The following is a 20,800-nucleotide window of genomic DNA, read 5'->3' as shown; positions in this document are numbered from 1 at the left end:
GGTTTGGGAGTACCCTGGAGGGAATTTGGCCTGAAGAGTCACAGTAAATGCCAGGGGACTCCACACAGAAGACACTGGACAGTCCCCATGCGTTTTCATTTTCAACGTCCGCATCAGGAACAGCTGGCTCTCATTTTAACTGTGTCTCTAATTACCGTGATCTCACTTGCGATAATCAAAGTGGTTTAGTGTGTTTGATTGTTTGCCAGTTAATAGCGCTGCTTCCCAAGGAAGGAGTAATTTGCATGTAACTTCAGTGATAATTAGTAACAACAAAAAAATATCTTGGAATGATGGCAGAGGTCAGAGGGGATAGTTTCTTTTGGATCTGAAAGGCTAGAATAATTGATGACTCTTCGGCCAATTGGGTGGAAATGACGGGGACAGTCATTTTAGTTGCCATAATTGTGAATATTGTGCCTAGAAACTACTTGATCTGTGCATGTCATTTCCACAAAAATACTGTAAGAACTAGAGATGAACCTCAGGTGAAATCCCTACATAGGTGTATTCTAACCTCATGAAAATCCTAAGTATTTTATTGTTTAAACTTGTATAGAACCTCTACTTCCAAAGATGTCCCAAAAGCCTTATCTATTTACTCCACGGCTAAGTATTAGTAAATACTTACTAATTTTCACAGTATTTCTATAAAGTTGAGAGAAGTACTTTTAAAAGCATTTGATAGAACAAGGAACATTATGTGATATTAATGAGAAAAAAGCAGATTAATTTTATTACAAGTTGTGGAAGTTAAAAATGCCAATCGAATACTTTCGTCATGCTTCAGCCTTTGTCTGTTGTGTTTCTGTGGCTAAGAGCCAGAAGCTGGGCTGGAACGATGAACCGGTGAGCAAGGCAGTGCCCGAGACAGGTACATAGTCTGAGCAGGACTAATTGTCCACTTGGGAAAATAAAACAAACTCTCTGCTTTAAATAGTAACAATTGTAAGGTTGTCAGTGGAAGGCTCCTGTGTGAACTGATTACACTTGATAAAAAATAACAAGCTGTGACAAATAGAAAAAGGCAAGACTTCAATAATTTACTAAAGAATGTCTCTACTCAAAGCTTTGTGGCAAAAAAAAAATGTCTTGTTTGGGTCACAGTTGCAGAGTTGAAATAACAGCCCATGAATCCCTGGAGAAAGGACAATGTGCCCAAGGTGAATGCTAAAACCTTCCCTCTTGAATGGGCCTCTTGATCAAGGCCTTCTCCGGGCTCTGAAAAAGTCTTTGGTGGTCCCACCTCTAGATGAACAGGAAAAGCCGAAACTGAGTTGGCCCACTTGCAGAAACAATTTTAAAGATGTATTGATGGGTGACAAATACCATGTAAGCTTTCAAAGCCAGCCGTGTACTTTGGAGCAGGATTTAAAGGAAATCCACTAAAGAGGACAGCTCTGAAGGGTCTCTGAGGTAGCCTCTGGTTTCAGGTATGTGGACGTGTGGCTGGGTTTTCTTTCTTGCCCTGCCCCCCCACCATATCTTTGCTGAATCTCTAAAAGGTGTGGCTCAGAAAAAGGCCACAAGCCTTCCTCTAATAGATTTCTGTGTCCAGAGGGTAGTGTATACTTTTGTTTGTCAGTGAGAATTAAACCAGGGTTTGCCAGGCAGTTGTACACAGAGAATGATTCTCAATCACCTTTCTACTAACATAGGGGCTGTAAATGCCTCCTGATTTTGAAGGTTTAGTATGACAGTGTTCAGATATACAATTAATGCTTTGTTGAAGGACTGAGTTTTTAGTTTTATGTTAACATATAGATTATTTTAGACTTCTGGAATATTGCAGCCACCCATCCATTATAAAGCAGACTTTAATGAATATAGGCATCCACTTTTCTGTGCATCTTGCTGCTGGTTTTTGGCCCAGGTAGACTTTGTTCAGCTCGAAGAGTAACACATTTCCAAAGAGATTACATTCAAAACGCATCTTCACAGGGTAAAAATCTGACTGCAATTTTGAAATATTATGCAGTCACAATGGGGATTAGAATTGGCCCCACTTTCTACGTTGTCATCCTTCTACTCTGTCAGTGAAATCTGGGGGCGGCTTCAAAACCAGGAGAACTCCTCCTATCTTCTTGGTCCCCAGAGACGGACAGGAGTCCCTTTGCCCAGGGCGTGGCCTCTCGGACCCTAGCTGCCCTGCTGCTGTCCTGGGCGCCTGAGCGGGGCTGGGGGAGCTCAGGGCTGGCAGTAGGGGTGCGGGTGCCCATTTCCCTGGGTCCCTGACAGTGATCTGACAGAAAGGGACACTAACACAAAGCAGGGGAGAGGAGCAGGAGATGGGGGTGAGGCCAAAGCAGAGAAACTGAGAAAATCCGGTGAAGTGGAAGCTGAGAAGATAAACGCGTGAAGGCTTAGAGCTAGTTTCACTGCTCTCTTCAGTCAGCCGGACACCTCCCCCCAACCCAGGAAGAAACGCTGCCACCTAACCGCCTTGGTAACAGTGAAGGGCCAGGAGGCAAGGGTTTGGGCACGTGAGCCTCCGACCCCCCTCCGCAGCAGCTGGAAAGCCTGACGGCCACTTTCCTGCTTTCTCATTTAAAAGTTGGAACCTTCTGGAAACTCACCTGTAGCCAGAGTGGCATTGCACCACACACACCCCGTGAAGACGGCCCCCTTCCCGTTGGCGCTTCCCCCCACCCCCAACCCCCGGGTTGTCCGAATGGCCCCTCAGCTGACTGTCTTCCAGCTCATTCTCCAGGTTGTCACCAGGGCGATCTTTTTAGAGATTTCCTTCTAATACCATGCATGTTTCTGCCAAAAAACCTTCAGTGACTCCTGGGGTTCCGGTAGCACCAGCAGTCGGTGAGTATTGGTGCTTGGTCACGGAATCTAAAACATCTCATCACTGGCGGCAAAGTTACTCCCGTTTCAATTGCCTTTCGGCCCTTCTGGCCTCATCAGTGAGAAAGTCTCAGGGAGGGCGACTTTGCCTTCAACACCTCTCTTATGCCCACTAAACTCCCGTCTTATTATCAAAGGGCAAACAGGCTTCAGGCTCAGTTTGACCTGGCAGCTTTAATTAGGAATCTGACTAGAATTTAATAACATCTTTCTATTTACAACACATGCTAAACTGGTTTTCTACTTATAGGTAGTGGTAGAAGGTTCCCATTCTTATTCAACTTACCTAGGTAATTTGAGTTAATTGACACATATATCTATATATCTAAAGGTAGCCTACATGTGTACATACATGCGCACATATATGTATATATGCAGATACATAAAAGAATATAAAATAATGGTTCAGTTACTGTTTTTATATGACAAGATAAGGAATGAGTAGTTTGGGAAACATGGAGCTTTGAAGTAAAGCTAACCTCTTTCCGTGGCCTAGGAGACCCCCTACAACCTTCCTCCATTCCCACCCCCAGGCGAGCCCAGCTCCCTCCACTGCCCCATGTACGCCTTGCACAGCCACGCAGAGCACACACTGGGCCTGCTGGAGAGCACATGCCGTCCGTATTACCTAGACTGTCTTCCTCAGTCTCCGCATCTGGATCATTCTTCTTCGTCCCTCAACTTTCAGCACTGGCCGCCCTTCAAGGAAGCCCTCCTATCCCATTACCTTACCCCCCACCCATTGTCCCATGGGCAGTTTTAAGGTTCCTCCACTGAGGCTTCACAGCATCCTGATTACATCTGTATTAGAGTGTTTATCACTTCTCTACCTCTTAAATTGTTTATCTCTCTTCCTAGTCTATAAACACTATGAGGAAAGGAATTTTGTTTAGGTCTCTGACACACCTGTCTGGAATACAGTATTTGTTCGATAAATGTTCACCAAATTATCACATTTTTTTTTGTGGGAAAGCAAACAACCAGGAAAGCTAATAATCAAAACCTTAAAAATAGCACAGTAAATGATATATCAATATGCAGTCTACATTGATTGATAAGACTGAGGGCTCCACCAAAATATGAAAATAACCCGCATGTCCATTTGGGTAAATACAGCATGCTCCATCCACACAACCGGGCGTTATTTGTCAATAAGAAGGGATGCGGCCCGGATATATGATCCAACGCAGGTGAGCCTCGTGTACGAAATGCCCTCAGAAGGCGAACATATAGAGGCAGAAGCAGACTAGTGGTCACTTAGGGTTGAGGGGTGGGAGGGGGTTGGTTAATGACTGCTCATGGGCACAGAGTGTCTTTTCCAGGGGATGAAAATGTTCTAAAATTAGATCTGGGTGATAGTTGCATAACTCTGTGAGTGTACAAAAAATCATTGAATTGTACACTTTAAATGAGTGAATTATATGGTATGTGAATTGTATGTCAATAGCTTTTGTTGTTGTTGTTGTTGTTGGTGTTTTAAAAAAAATGAAGTGCCTTGGCCGGGTGGCTCAGTTGGTTGGAGCATTTGTCCAAAAGGTTGTGGGTTCGATCCCCAGTCAGGGCACATACCCAGGTTGCAGGTTTGGTCCTCAAACAGGGTGTGTAAGGGAGGCAACTGATTGATGTATTTCTCACATCAATGTTTCTCTCTCACTCCCTTCCTCTCTAAAATCAATAAATTTATCCTTGGGTGAGGATTAAAACAACAAGGACACTGTCCTATTGCCTGACTTTCAGTCTCCCACAATTTATCAGCCAGTGATTGTGGGTAAGGTATTTAGTTTCTCTGTGATTCAGTTTCTTTTTTGTAAAACAGAGGTAAGAATAGTGCCCATCACACACGATCATTGTGAAGACTCAGTGTGCCAACCACAGTGCCTGTGAAATAGTACCACTCCAAAAATGTTAGCTGTTATTATTGCTAAAAGATTATGTATCATGTTCTAAATCAAGAAGAAAAATGTGACATATTTTAATGTAATTATAATATTACTCGGTTTAGTTATTTCACAAATGGTGGCATGCCTATACATATATAATAGTTTTGGTTAGTAAGCCATCCTGTATATATTAGGGAGAACTCATAATAAAATACATGGATATCCACACATTATGTTGCAATTTAATACTCAGAACAACCCTATAACTATTAGAGACAGAAAAGTGGATACACAGAGTGGGTAACTTGCCTGATCAGTGGCAGAATGGAAAGCTTCTGAAGCACCCCCACCCCTCGCCCCCCTCTCCGTCAGTGCCCTGGCTGGTGTTCCAGGCTTTCCTCTGCACAAGCATGTCCACGTAAGAACTGCCTGATGGGGCTGACGGGCTCCACATTGCTTTCCTATTTAAACACACCTCCCACATCAAACTGTCACAACAAGCCCTCCTGTCTTGTCTGAGACTTTACAATGAGAAATATCCTCTTGAAATGGAAAACAGGCAGAGCCTTTGTCTCAAGAATGCTGTTAAATAAACATAACCTAAGAAAGGATAGGCCTGGGGGGTCTGTACCAACCACAAAGGTATGATCCTTGTCTCTCAACACCAGTATTACGATACTATTAAGAATACTGGCTAAACAAGTGCTTATAACATCTGACTTCAATCATTGTAGTCAGTAGCAAAAAATGTGTTACACATGGCATGTGCATACCACAGCACAAGCTGATTGGATGAGGCATCTCCTATGATCAAAAAGGACAATGCAAAACTAATCCTACGTGGGTAGCATAATTCACTGGGAACATCTGGGCACAAACATCATTCAGAGAAAATTCAGCTTTGTTGAATTTTCTCTCCTAGAGTATTCAATAAATCCAGAGGTTGAAGCTTTGGCTCACATATATTATAATATAATAATTCATGTATGAGCATAATCATATTTGAGTATTTAATTTCACTAAATCTCTGCCTTCAAAGAGATTACAACCTTGTCTGGAGGATTTTTATAGTCCATATTGCATTTTACATTCCTGGTACTTTTCATGGGTCTAGAACCTAGAAGCTTCCCAATAAATGTTGGTTGAATCAATAAATGAGTGAATAACTGTGTGAATTATGATTTGTGGGAAAACTATGTAACACGGTTATAAATGAACACTTATTCAACATTTTTTTAAAGTTCATTATTAATTTGTTGAATGATGAATAAATGGACTTTAAATGAATCAATATGGCAAACTGAATTTTCAGAAAGACACTGAAAAATGAATAAGGTTTTTTTTATTAATTTCCATTGCCCTATCTGTTTAATTCATTTAAAAAATGTTTTTAAGATTTGGTTTAAAAAGAAGGGTAAATTTTGGGTGATGACCTAAGTCATTCTTAACTCTGAGAATATGATTATTCAGTTGAACAGATTCCTGGTGTTATTATCTGAAACCAATGCAATTACAAAGCAGTCACATATAGACCTTCGGACCCTGAAGTGATGATGCACTCTGTGCTCGTCTGCACCCGTTGAAGACTCGGAGTCACACCCGTCAGATGAGTAATGCCTCGCTTTTGCTGGAGTCGGTCTTCCAGCAGCTTCGGCCTCCCCAAACCAAGCCAAGGCATGTAATAGGACTCTGAGTGTCAGATATTACTGTGCAAATCCCACACACTAAAGCCTCTTTAAAGAGGAGCCTTTGACTCTCTTCCATATCCTGTTTTCTTAATAAGCTTGATTACTTATCTTCTGAATTCACATCGAGTATACATTGCAATTATATAGAAGCTACGCACAAAGTAGCCTTTCACTTTTTATTAACCACTGCCTGATTTATGAGCTAATAACCCGATCATGGTGAAGGAGGAAGAATTGCCCAATTAAACCCCCAAAATAGAACAACTCCATCTGCCTTTGTTTGGTGTGAAGACAAGAAGTCCCACTGATGACACTCAGTAGTTTCAGAAGATGTTCTAGTGCAGGTGCTGGCATTATTGCAATGGTGTTTTTTAAAATATTTTATTTATTTATCTTTAGAGGGGAAGGGAAGGAGAGAGGAAGAGAAACATCGATGTATGGTTGCTTCTTGTGCATCCCCTGCTGGGAACTGGCCCCTGCCAGGAACTGGACTGTAACCCAGGCATGTGCCCTAACCAGGAATCGAACCTCGATCCTTTGGTTCGCAGGCCGTGCTCAATCCACTGAGCTACACCAGCCAGGGCACAATGGTGTTTTTATATGGGTTCACTGATTGCCTGNTAATGCAGGTGCTGGCATTATTGCAATGGTGTTTTTTAAAATATTTTATTTATTTATCTTTAGAGGGGAAGGGAAGGAGAGAGGAAGAGAAACATCGATGTATGGTTGCTTCTCGTGCATCCCCTGCTGGGAACTGGCCCCTGCCAGGAACTGGCCTGTAACCCAGGCATGTGCCCTAACCAGGAATCGAACCTCGATCCTTTGGTTCGCAGGCCATGCTCAATCCACTGAGCTACACCAGCCAGGGCACAATGGTGTTTTTATATGGGTTCACTGATTGCCTGAGGAAGTGGGGCAGGCTGGGGGGAGGGGCAGGGGTGGAAAAACCTGGACAACTGTAATGGCAGAAACAGTAAATATTTAAATTTTAAAAAATCATTGAAACTTCAGAAAAACAAAAGATGTTCCAATGCAGGTACTGGTGTTTTATAATGGCAGGCATGAATAACCAAGAAAAATGTAAGTTATTTTTAAAAGACATTAAAGTAGACAATTTTTTTTAAATTTTGGCATGAAATATTAACATTGAAAGTTTGGGGCATTTTAAAGATAAGATTGAATTCAGATGGGAAAGCTATTCCAAAATAGATCCAGTAACTGGGTAGAAATTGTTTTTGTATTTAAGGTATGTAAATCAGTAGTTTACTTACCAAAACTTTTGAGACATGAGATTAGCAAAAATATTACAAAGCAACATGTGTTACTGACTCTAGATTATGTCCTTGTTTATAGTCAGTTTTCACATGATAGTATGTGGAAAAGTCAATTTACTTTAACCTTGTAAGGTTCATTTTAGATGATGTTAAAAAACTATAAACAATGTGGCAAGTGCCCATCTACAAGAATGAGGCTGATAAAAAGTGAATTATATAATGGTTGAACTTGGAAAAGGAGGAAGAATACATCATAGCATAGAGTTACTTTAAAGCTTTAATGTTGGCCAGGGGAGATTAAATTGCCTTTGGGGTGTGCAGATGCAGAAGATTCCGTTGGTGTGCTTTTCAAAGCAAAGACAGATGATATTAGGAAATAAAGCATGAGGGCTTCTGCTTTAATCTGTCCACATTATTGTTTTGATCTATGACTAATTGGAATTGCAAGAGGGTTCAAGAAGATTCTTATAGCCAGTCTGAGGCTAGCAGACATGTAAGCCTCCTAAAAATGCATCTAGGAAGATTGCTTGACCACAAAGGAAAGAACATGTGAAAAATTGTTCTAATTTAAGCCTATAGGTGTCTAATTCAAAATTAATATGCATGTGCACAAAAATGACCAAAAAAAATCATCCAAAATGAAAAAAATCCAATGCTTGCTACCAAGAAAGAGAGGAAATGAACTAAAATATACTACACAATCACCAAAAATAATACATGGCTTGCTTTTTATGTCTTTAAATTTTAAAAAAGAACTAACACCCAAGAGTGTAACTAAATCCAAAGATGATGTCATATCTCTCTCTGCTAAAAATCGTGCAGTGGCTCTCAAGAGTCTCCAGGATAGTCTGGGCTTCTCAACATGACCTAAGAGGCCAGCTTGGTCTGGCTCTGGCCCTGGATGCTTTTCCAGCCTTGTGTTGGGTCGTGTTGCAACACAAGCAATCCCCACTCAACTATGCCAACCTCTCTGTAGTCTCTGGAGAACAGCCTGCTCTTCTTATGCCCTGATGTTTTCATGCATGCTGTTCTCCTACCACACATGCTCTTTCCTCTTTCACCCCTCCCTTTGCCTTAGCCAACCCATCTTTCTAAGGCTCACCCTAAGTGGTAGATGCCTCTTGGAACACTGTGACAGTAGAAACATTGTGATTTCCTATTTAATGTAAGTAAAAATATCCTTTGTAAGTTTGGTGGAGGAAGATTAATTCTCACACAACCAAAATCTGGGAGGGATTTCTATGAGAAGATTGGTTTTGTATTAGAGCTTACAGGACTAAGAAACTTATCATTTTTATCTTACTTAGAAAATGAAGACTTCTATTCTGTATGTCTCATTTCTTTGTTCGTCATTTTAGTACCACCTCGGGACATTGAGAGTTAGCTTAGAGATGCTAATAGGATAGAAAAATCAGCAACATGTCTATAATTGAAACAAAGGGTTCCCCTACTTAGGAAAGCTGTTTTCTTTGAGCACCAGGTCAGATGGGACTCACACACTAATGAGGGAATAATAGGACGCTGTCACCAGCCACATCAGTAAGTAGGTAGAGAGCAAAGTTACCCAAATTCACCAGCTGGAACTCTCAACCATGCCCTCTGAATACCCACCTCACCTCACTATACGTCTTCCGACACTAATGAAATCTCCTGTCCTTCAAGACACCCTCCCCAACTAATGGAAAATGTGTTGACATCTTTCTGGACATGCAGCACTTAAAGACATACTCTTTGGAAGCATGCAGACTCATAGCGGGGTCACTCCGGGTAGATTACTTTCCTTGCATCCAAGCTGCCTCTGTTCTGGGATTCAAGCATGGCTGAGGAAGGGTTTATTTACATGGAGGACCCAGAACCCTCCTAAGAAGTATCTGAAGTGCCCAGCTGCAAAACTGGGGTTAAGAGCAGTGGCGTTGCTAATGGTGGTGGCATTGGAGATGGGGGTACCAAGAGAGCACCGAGCACTTTTTAGTTTCAGGTGGGAAATGCCTGGGTCGAGCATCTGGGGCACCATTGACTGATCATTGATAGCATCTTAGCACATCACTGCAAGTCAAGGCAAGAGCAAGAAGAAGAGGTCAATGGCAGATACCATGCCATGGGCAAAAGAACTAGTTCTCAGCATGCAGATAAGTCATCCCAAGGCTAGAACTTCCAGAATAATGTGGGAAGGAAAAGTTTATTGGAGATCTAAGTTCCTCAGTGTGACTAGGAACAATGCCATACAAACAAATCACAGCTATTTTTAATCAGGTTGGTATGGATTGGGAAAATAAAGCATTATACCTACAACAAGTAGATATTTGAATAACTGGTATTGTAATTTTAGCCTAAGAAAAATATCAAAAACACTTGGCAGATTAAAAATGTGTTTATCTCAAGTGGCAGAAAAGTATTTTAAGTAGCAGAAATCTATAAAGACAAAGAGAACAGGAGAAACAATTATAGTAGGCAGGATGTATTAACAAATTTGTGAAATGACTTACCAGAATTATGTCAAAGATTACATTTTAAAAAATGACTTAGCAAAGAAATGGCATGGGGTAAGTCAAGAAGCAAGCCAACTCCAATGCAAAACCCTAGACAGGGGTACTTTTGAAGTATTGTTCAAAATAGAGAGAGTCACTGAAGTCTTAATAATAAGCACTTAAACATCTCTCTCAGCTCACAAAGTCAGACAACCGCCTCCTCACCAACCAAACTCCTGCCACAAATATTAACACTGGTAGAAGACTAGAAAGTTACAGTCTAAAGAAAGTGGCCCCTGAGAGACATTGGACCAGCAATTTTCAACCAGTGTGCTGCAAGAATTTTTAAGACATACACTGCCTCATTATTTAGTCAGGGGCACTGACCCCTTTTTTTCGATCGCCAAGTAAAAAAATGACAACAGTCAACCAACAGTAGCCATCCAGTATGAATGAAGCAAAGGTTAACCTATTTTTTTGGTCAAATGGTCAAAAATACATATTTTGGTGTGCCACAGAATTTTAGTATTGGTGTCTGTGTGCCATGAGGTGGAAAAGGTTGAGAATCGCTGCCCTGGACTAAGAGGTGCAAATGGTTGCCTCTGGGGAGCAGGTGTCAGACTTGGGAGGTGGGGCATGGGACTTTGTTTTGTCTTTTTAAGTATGGAATGCTTCGTGAATTTGCGTGTCATCCTTACGCAGGGGCCATGTGAATCTTCTCATGTCATTCCAGTGTTAGTCTATGTGCTGCCGAAGCGAGAACTTGTTCTTGTATTTGTGTTTCATTATAAAGCCTGTAGTCATTTAAACTGTGTATAGCAGTAAAATATTACATCATACATAGGTCTATAAGTACAAATGTAAATACATGTGTACATACATATATGATAACTTTGACTGAAACTTTTCATTTTAAAAAGTAAAATAAAAGCATAAAAAGTTTCTAGTCGTGAAAACACACTTGAAAGCACACACTATTGTAGTTGTGGATAAACCCTTATCTTATCACTGATCATTCAAATAGCTTTCCTGAGAATTTTTTGAAATAATGGCCTCTTTTCATGACATCACACTGCCAAGGACATAGTTGGTAGGACCTCCCAAGCTATGGGAGCCCCAACTGCGGGCAATGTGACCGCCGAAGTAAGTTTCCCTGAGGGTTGGGGCTCTATTTCTCACTGTTTAATTTGTAGTAAGGTTTGTACACTCACTTCCTCGTGGCTGGCACACCTCCTTGCCTTTGTTATTCCTTCTACTTCATCAGCAGTACATGCTGGTTGAGTTCCCACACGCGATTCAGTTCCTTAAACAAGATTCGTTATAAACGTACCAGCACGGGCTTTCCTTTTTGGACTTTTCCCCATTGTTTTTCTCTTCCATCATTTCTCAGTTAATAATTATACATTTGATATCGCTTACCCTGACTTTTTACATTTCTGATTCTACATGTAGTCAGACTTGGTCTCAAAGACTCTAAATGTTATACTTTTTTGCATTTCCTTAAGCTTTGTAACTCATTAACCAATAACAATGAATGATTACTCCTCTGGTTGTTTTTAAAAGTTCATCAGTGACTTATTGACTCTTGAGGCATTCATAATCATATAAATGAGTGTTTCCTAGCAGCTGTTAAGGAAACGCAGACAATTGCCTTTATGACAGCAATAATTCGAAAGACAAATAGATAAACCATGTTATTGGCACTAAAATTACATTTTTCTCAAATCAGTTCAGCATTTGCTCTTTCCGCTATTGAATGTCTGAGTTTTTAAAATCTGTTTTAATTGTTGACTCTGCTCCCTCTACTGGAATCTTGGTTACATTGAATGGAAAAACAGTTCATCTGAAAGGGAACAGTGTCTCTTTGGAGCTGCTCTATCAGCCCCAGACTGAAACGAAGACAATAAGCTGGAAAATAGCTTTCTGAGCATAACTGAAAAGTGCCACCACAATGTGGACAAACTCTGTGTCTCTCATCTCTGCTTTGAAGAAAAGGACGTTTAAATCACACTCTTGGGTAACTGAATTCAACTCAGGGTCCATCTTGTAGCATTTCGTTCTTTTCAATAATTACATTTCTGTTTTTACTACTTTGTTTTGAGTTTAAAATGCTTAAAAGCATCACAAAAATAACAAGAGCAAAAATAATAAGTACATGGTAGGCACTTCAAAGGATCTCAGAACATGCTTTATAAATACTGCATCCACATTCCCCATACAGCTGACCTCAGAATGGTAAAGATTCTCCCATTTAATGGGAGAAAAAAGCTGACTTATCTATGAAGCCTCACATACTCTTCAATAGCAAAATAGAAATAGGGTCCATGCCCTTCTATGTAATTTTTCAATATAGTCATGTTTCTATATCTCCCATATTCAACTAGAAACTAACTCAAAATTAGTCAATGAGATTTATTGCATTCCTTTGTATTTTTTCTATCCATTAGCATCTATTTGATAGATTAGCATCTATAGTAGTTATTTTTTTAAAGGTACATTTCAGCCAATCGCTTAAAGAAAACACAGAGAAGACACGGTATTCTTTAACCTGCCTTCTATACTACCTTCTGAGACCCACAAAAATATACTTAGTAAAAATAACCCTCCTAGAAATAAGAAAGGAAGGGACTAACGTCAGAAGATGCAGCATTCAGTCAGCAGGACAGTCACCTAACATAAGAGTGTATCCACGGGCAACCATGTGCCCAATGCCACGCTGAAAGCTGGTGATCTCGCGCCCCACCTCCCCCGGTCCTCCCAGCGTTCAAGAAAGGAAGGTGGGACAGCAAATGAAGATGTGACCACAAACTGTTTTAAGTAAAATGAGTGGTGGTAGCAAGTTGTGGGGCGTGGAGGGGCGGGGCAGGAGGAGGCAGAAAGAAGAGCAAGGAAAGGTGGGAAAAGAACTAGTCTGGTTGGAAGTCCAAGAGGACTTATGTGTCGACGTGATATTTAGTAACAAAGTGGAACCCTGGCTGGGTTGCTTTGTTGGTGGGAGCACCGTCCCGTGCACCAAAAAGTTGCAGGTTCGATGTCGGTCAGGGCACATACCTAGGTAGTGGGTTTGGCCCCCGTCGTGCATCTACGTGAGGCAACCTACTGATGTTTTGCTCTCTCATCAGTGTTTCTCTCTCTTCCTTCCTTTCTCTCTAAAATCAATAAACATATCCTCGGGTAAGAATTTTTTTAAAAGGATAAAGAGGAGCCAGTCTTTGGAAGGGAGGGTGAGGTACAGTGGAAAGCTGGAGGCACAGGTAGATGGCACAGAAAAGGTCTGAGGAAGGAGAGCACTTGGGGTACATGAGGCACTGCAGGGCGAAAGGTATCAGGTGAGCCAGGGCACAGTGAGTCTGGGCAAGGGTGGAGGGCTAGGCGGGAGCCAGATCAGTCAGGGCCTGCCGGCCACGCTAAGGCATTTGGATTTCATCTGGAAGCAAACAGGAACCCACTGGTGGATTTCAGACAGTGCTAGGGAATTATCTAACTCTGTTTTGAAAAGCTACGTTTGGCTGCCATGTGGCGTGTCGATGGCGGGGCCAGGAGTGGAAGCAGGAAGTGGGAGAACACTTAGGAATGAGCAATGAGTGGGGTCGAGGCAGGCAGATGTGACTAGGAGCAGATGATGACTGCTTCCTCTGGCCGGGGCCTGGTGCCAGGCGCCTGACGTGCAGTTTCCCGAGTCCGCGCAGCTCTAGCAAAGCCTGGGAGCAGGAAACCGCAGCGCAAGCCTCCTCCAAACCCCTTCCCTTGAACAGAAAGTTCATTGGAAATAAACTTCTTGCGTCAATCTCAAAGGCAAATCTCAGGACACATTGGGAGAATCAAAGGCGGTTTGGTGTGACTGGAATATAGACTACTTGGAAAGGTTTAGAGAGAGGTGAACCTAATCCAGTGAATTAGAACTGGACCGTGGGAACTCCGGCCAACAACCGGTGAAGCCCTTTCCAGCGTCACACACTGAGCTACCGGCACGCACCTACATTACCTCGTTTAATCCCCACCGCGGCCGATGAAATAGGTATTACAATACAAATTTAGGAAGTTCAGACCACAAAAGCACAAAAGGGAAAAGTTCTAACAGCAACACAGTAACAGAACCGTCATTTGAGACCCTGGCCCCTTTTCCCAAATCTACAACCTATTTCCCTTCGCTCATTCTACAGCTAGACAACATCTAGGCTCCATTCTGCCGATGCTGGGCGACCAGCAAGGAAAGGCCTTTTGAACCCACGGGATAGGGTAGGATGATGGACCGGAGTCACCCTTCCACGTAATAACTCAGTGCCTTTGCATGTGCTTCAGGATATTAGCTGGAGTGTGCATGGGAAAGATTTCAACCCGTTGGCATGAAAGGGACCCATAGTCACACCGTGTTAACTGCAAGATATTTCAGCATCTTGCTTATTGCACAGGGCAGGGAAAACAATAGGGATTTCTGCCTGAGTGAAATAAAATAGACGTAGTTCCTTTAATGAAAGCGTTTGGAAGATTGTCTTTGAAATACTGCCTTGGAGGTCTTTTCTGGATAATTATCATGGAGCCATTAAGCGCAGCCACAGGCCCAGAATTATTTAAGAGACCCCATGACCCAGCTCCAAAGGCACTCCCTGGGCTAGATAAGCACCATATCACAAAGCTTTTTGCTCTGCCTTTTACTTTTTATTTTCACTGTCCAATAATAAAGAAATGAAATTATCTGCTAAAAGGTATTTATGGTGCGGAGGAGTGTAGAGTGAAAGTCCTTTTCGATTTCCTTTTTTAAAGAAAAAATCATTGAAAACTTACTTTTTCTGTCACCACCAAAGGTAACATTAACAGGTTCCTGTGTATAATTTGTGAGTATTAGTTCAGTGATTCCCAACCAGGGGTAGTTTGACCTCAGGGGACATTTTTTTGGCAATGCCTGTGCACTAGTTTGCTCAGGCTGCCGTAATGAAGCGCCACAGACTGGGTGGCTTACCCAGCAGCCATTTATCACAGCTCTGGAGGGGAGCCTCCCAAGGTCAAGGTGTCAGCATAGTTGGTTTGTTCTGAAGCCTCCCCCCAATTTTTGTAGAGGGTTGTCTTTTTCCTATGTCTTCACCTGGTCTTCTCTCTGTCCCTGTCTGTGAGCAGGTTTCCTCTTCTTATAAAAATACCAGCTGTATCAGAATAGGGCCCGCTCTGATTACCTAATTTTGACTGAATTACCTTTTTAAAGACCTTGTCTCCAAATGCAATCACATTCTCAGTTATTGAGGGTTAGGACTTCAACATACAATTTTGGGGGGAGTGGGAGATACAGTTTGGCCCATAACTGTCGAGAAAAGTCCTTGACTGTTAGCAAATGGGTGGGTAGAGGGGCTACTGGCATCTAGTGGGGAAATTCATGGATGCTGCTCAACACCCTACAATCCACAGGTCAACCCCTACGGCAGAGAATCGTGTGGCCCGAAATGTCAGTAGGTTCAAGGTTGAGAAACCCTGTTCTAGTTCAAAGCCAATTGTTTTGTTCTGTTTTAAGCATAAAGAAAAACAGAATATGTTACTCAAGTGGATGGTAATAGTGTGAATTATAGCACAGTCTTAGTTAGGACTCTGAAAATATCCATGTTCAAATATCTCATGCAGAGAAAAAAATGTTTCACTAGGTTTGGAAACAGCTTTTTGGAAACATAGTTTAAATTATGTTCCGAAATTTCTGGTTTGGTAAGAAAAATTGGGAAGAATTTTGTGGGTATGAAAGTGCTTTGTATATGGTCAAGTTCTAGACAAAAAAAGGAAGCACAATATAAAATACTAGTTCTTTTATCTTTTAGGGAAAAATTAAGATAACTTGAGATGGACTGGGAAAAGGGAGAGAATGAAGGTAGAGGGGACCATTAAGAACTCATTGCAATTGCTTGATCTTCCCTCTGAGAAAAGTGAGAAGCCCTGGCTGTCAACTGGAATTCTGGAATCTGGAGCTAAGGGAGAGATGGACCAGAGTCTGTAGACCGTGGAGCTAAGCAGGACAAGAAGATGATGTCCAGAGGATAAATGGAAGTAGAGTAGGTGGTCCGGAGAGGTGGTCTGAATAGGCTCAATCCCGAGGGGACTGGCCAAGAGGAAAGAGCAGCCAGAGATGACACAAATGTGTGAACAGGTGCAGAGAGATGGAGAGACTTTCTCTGAGGCTCCTCCTTACATGCGAGGCACTTAGGAGTGAAAAGGTCAAGCACCTATGAAGACCTAAATTTAAGCTATGGAAGCGAAAACTGGAAATTCAAGCATGAATTCCAGGATGCAGTGTAGCTGCAAAGGGGCCAATCCCATTAACTTTGGAGTCAGACAGACCTTTTGCAGACCCTGGCTTTGTCCTTTCCTGCCAGTGTCACCCTGGGAAAATCAAAGTTTTGTGTGCCTCTGTTTCTTCATCTGTAAAATGGGTTGTTATCTGAAGATTCATTAGATTGTGTTGGGAGGAGTGGCATATAAAGGTTAGTTACTATTATTCCAGAAACATTGCAGGGATATAATCAATAGGACTAATGATCATTTAGAACAGAGTGGAGATGAATGATAGGGTAATGCAAAAAAACGAGTAAACAAACCATTGGTTTCTAACTTAGTTGCTTGAAAGAATGGTAATACATTAAACAAGATGAAGAGACGCAAAGGGAAAAACTGGCTTGGGGGAAAGAGAAAATAATGAGTTCATTTGAAATGTACTGCATTTTAGGTGGCTGGTCGATTAACCACAAGGAGAAATTTAAAAAGGAAGCTAATAGAAATGCAGATCTGTAGCTCAGGAGCAAGTTCAAGGCTAGTAATTACTCAGAGAACATAGAGAAAGGCAGAAGAGATAGAACTTTATGTTGTTCCTAGATACTTAAACTTTTCTGATGATTTTTGGTGACTGGATAGTCCTCTAGAATGTACCAGGTGCTACACTATATTGGGGGTGGGGAAATTGGTTCCAAATTGGTTGAAAGCTTTTGAAATATCTGTAGCTGTAACACTAAATGATCAAAGACTTATGTGTTTTATGATTTACTGTTTTTATTATTATTCATTCTTATTGATTGCAGTTCTTACATCTGCATTCCCACATCATTACCTGCCTTGTTGAGTCCCCCATTGGTAACTTGTTGCCATGAATTTCAAAACAGAACAAAACTAAAATACTCACCAAGATTACCAAAATCAAAAATACTTCCCTTCTGATAGGGACATCTTCCTCTGAGAAAAGCTTGTAAACATTCCTGACTAACTTTGTGGGTTTTTGATTCTGACTGTTCAAAAAGGGTTTGATTTGCTGTAGTGATTTTCTCTTGGCTTTGGTTTTTTGTCTGCTTGTTTTTCTATTTTGCATGTGTTGTAGGCACATGACATTTTTAGATAAGTGGTCTCCCCACAAATAGCTACCTTGTTTCTTCTTTTGCTATTAATATAATATAAATAAGGCAGATGAATGCCCACTTAACTATTTCTATCTATGAGATCAGAATGATAATGTAATTGTCTTCAAATGAGCTTTGCTTTGAGTCTCTGTCTTTACAAAGCTTCCATTAAAACATCATTAACGAAGCAAAGGGACCAATTGAACATAAAGCAGCTGTCTCTAAACATTTTTAAAATTATCCTGTCATTTAAAAAATATTTTTAAAGCAACCATAAGCATCAATTAGCTAACATTTCTCTACTCTTGTTATGTCTGTACAGGTAAGAGTTTCAATGTGTAAAACATTAAGCAATCCAATCATAGTGGTGATGATAGCAAAACAGGTAGTGGTTATATTACCCCAAGGGCTATTTTAAGTACTTTGCTTACAGTAGCTCAATTATTTCACACAACAGCTCTACAATGCAGACACTATTATTATCATCCCCCTTTTATAGATTAGGTAACTGAGGCACAGAGACGTTAAGTAACTTGCTGAAGGTTGTTCAGCTCAGAAACAGCAAAAGTCAGGACTCAAACTAAGGCTGAACAGCTCCAGAATACATACTCTTAACTATTTATTACATTATCAGCTATTTCAAAGGACACCTTTGAAACCTCAGGAAGAATAATAATATAAGAATAAGAATGAGAACCTTACTAGCTTGTTCTTTACAGATTAATGTAGAGTTCCACGTTTTACAAGTAAGTTTTACTTTTAATACAAAGACCAGCAAATAAGACAAAATATTCTTCTTCACACTTTGTAAAAAAAGGGGGGTATCCTGATGGCCAAAAATCATATGAAAAGATACTCAACTGCCTAAGACACAAAGGAAACACAAATTAAAACCATAATGAGAAACCACTCTAAGTTAGCTAAGATGACTAAAATTTAAAAGAAAAATAGTACCAATTTTGATTACAACAAATGGAAACAATTGGATGTCAGACAGCTGTAATTTCCTTACAGTACTGGAGGGAATATGCATCCGTCTGACCACTTTAGAAAACTCTCTGGGGGGATCTAGTAGGAAATGTCTGCATGCGTGCACTAAGACCCAGCAATTCCACTACTAGATGCATACACCCAACAGGTAAGCACACATCTACTGTGTTCAACAAAGACATATTTAAGAATGTTAATAGCAGCACTATTCATAATAGCCACAGACTGAAAAGAATGCAAATATTCAACCCAACAGTTGAGCGGATAAATAAATTGTGGTATAATAATAACATGACACACTATATTACATTGAGAAGACATAAACTGTTGCTTTGTACAGGCTACACATGGATGAATCTCATAAACAAAATGAGCTAGGAAAAAAAAAACTATGCTGTGCATTACTAGGTGAAAAAAGCCGATCTGAAAAAGCCACTTACTGTACGATTCCCAGTGTATGGCTTTCCAGAAAAGGCAAAACTGTGGAGACAGTAGAAAGTTCAGAGATTGCCAAGAGGGGTGGTAGGAGGAGGGAGGGATGAATAGAGAGAATGCAGAAAATTTTCCAGGTAATGAAAATACTCTGTGTGATGCTATCAGAGTGGATACATGTCATTTGCCCAAGTCCACAGAATGTATGACACCCACAGTAAACCCTAGTGTAAACTGCAGACTTTGGGCAATTGTAACATGTCGCTAAGTCCTTCGGTTGTGACCAACGGACCATCCTCTGGTGGGCCCTGTTGATAATGGGGCAGGCTATGCATGTGTGGGAAAGGGAGCGTATAGGAAATCCTTACAGCGTCCTCTCAGTTTTCCCATGAACCTAAAACTGCTCTAAAAATAAACTCTTGAAACAAAACCTATGCATTGTATCGCCCCATTTATGGTAAGATCAAAACCAAGCAAAACCTAACACGAAGTGTCAGAAGTGAGCAGACTGGTTCCTTTCGGAGGGAGCAGAGCGCAGGAGGGAACACGAGGGAGCTTCTGAGGCGATGGCCATGGACCAGGGTGTGTTCATACTGAAAATTCATTAGGCCGGACGGCTAAGATTCATCCATTTTCCCATATATGTCCTACCTCAGTAAAAAGTAATGTTCCAAGGTACATTGTTTGGGAGTTAAAAACAATAACATGAGAAAAGTACCTGGAAATAACATTATTCACATTATCGTAAAATGCTGCACCTTCCCTTTTGAACTTCATGGCTTATCGTCAGAAACATATTTGAAAAGTGATCAATTAAAAAGTGTGGGAACGGCTTCAGCCTGGATCCGTTGTTAACAAAGGCGTCTGGCAGGAAGCTAACTGCTCCTGGATCTTCCAAGACAAGCTCGAAATGATTGTACGCAGAAGAAATCGGAATTTCACTGTGCTGCTAAAGAAGAAAATATTTGTCTTCAACTCTGGCAGAGATTAAAGAACCATTTTTGTTGTTTCTTGATGTGTTTAATAGTCACACTGTAAGAAATGGCCTCTTTGTTCACTGTCCCGTGTACCATGTCTCAAGCACAGACAGTAGGGCTAGATTTTAAGATGGTGGACGAAGTGCCTGCCACAGTCCTCCCTCCACTGGAAATGATAGAAAAGATATTTTAGCAAGAGAAGGAGGAGAAAAGGAAACACAGGAGGAAAGAAGGGGAAGGAGGAGGAGGAAAAAGAAGAAGGAGAGAAAGATGAGAGGGGGCGGTGGCAGCAGCAGCCACGTAGAGGTGCTTGAACGCAGGGAAAGATCGGGGGCTTCCAAGGAGCGAGAATCTTTGAGGGGTTCCTAGGACAGAAAACGGAGAAATCAACTGAAAAGAGAAACCACAACTCTAACGATGACCAAAACTCATTGTGCAAGGTGGGCACAACACAAAGTGGGGGTTGTTTCCAGAAATGTTTTCTACCACACAGTTATAGACCTCGCACTGTGGAGCAGTGTGGTCAGATGATGAGAAACGTGATATTTTTTTAAAATGGATATGATCATTTGCTCACTCACAGAAAGGAAGCAGTAAAAGAGGGTTCAATTCAACATTCACTAGGTATCTTCTGCATGGCAAGGCTTGGCTACACTTGGGAGTGCTAAGATTAAAGAAAAAAAGCTGGCCATTGGTCACAAGTACAGCCTCCTGTGGGAGACACACTTCATTTCGATGTGATGTTGGTAACTGTGTGCAGTGGTACCAGAGGACAGAGAGCAAACCACATACACTCACTTTAAAGGTCAGTGCAGGTTTCCTGGAGGAGGTGGCACCTTACCTCCGAGCTTGAAGGATGGATTGGAATCAGTATTCT

At 41.3% G+C, this 20,800-nt stretch overlaps 1 protein-coding gene and 1 non-coding gene across 3 annotated transcripts in view; one reads left to right on the top strand and one right to left on the bottom strand.

The window, feature by feature from the left end:
• Positions 1–20,800, top strand: part of LGR5 (leucine rich repeat containing G protein-coupled receptor 5) — a 151,822-nt gene that overhangs the window by 31,247 nt on the left and 99,775 nt on the right. The gene's annotated exons all lie outside the window — the stretch shown is intronic.
• Positions 10,821–10,926, bottom strand: LOC118989681 (U6 spliceosomal RNA). Its single transcript, XR_005067057.1, has one exon. It is a non-coding gene; the product is annotated as a U6 spliceosomal RNA (small nuclear RNA).

Source organism: Sturnira hondurensis, unplaced genomic scaffold (genome assembly GCF_014824575.4).
Source record: "Sturnira hondurensis isolate 20B ecotype Veracruz unplaced genomic scaffold, ASM1482457v3 Scaffold0006496, whole genome shotgun sequence".
NCBI classification, from domain to species: domain Eukaryota; kingdom Metazoa; phylum Chordata; class Mammalia; order Chiroptera; family Phyllostomidae; genus Sturnira; species Sturnira hondurensis.
Note: the sequence above shows the minus strand (reverse complement) of the source record. Positions and strands in the feature narration are given on the sequence as shown.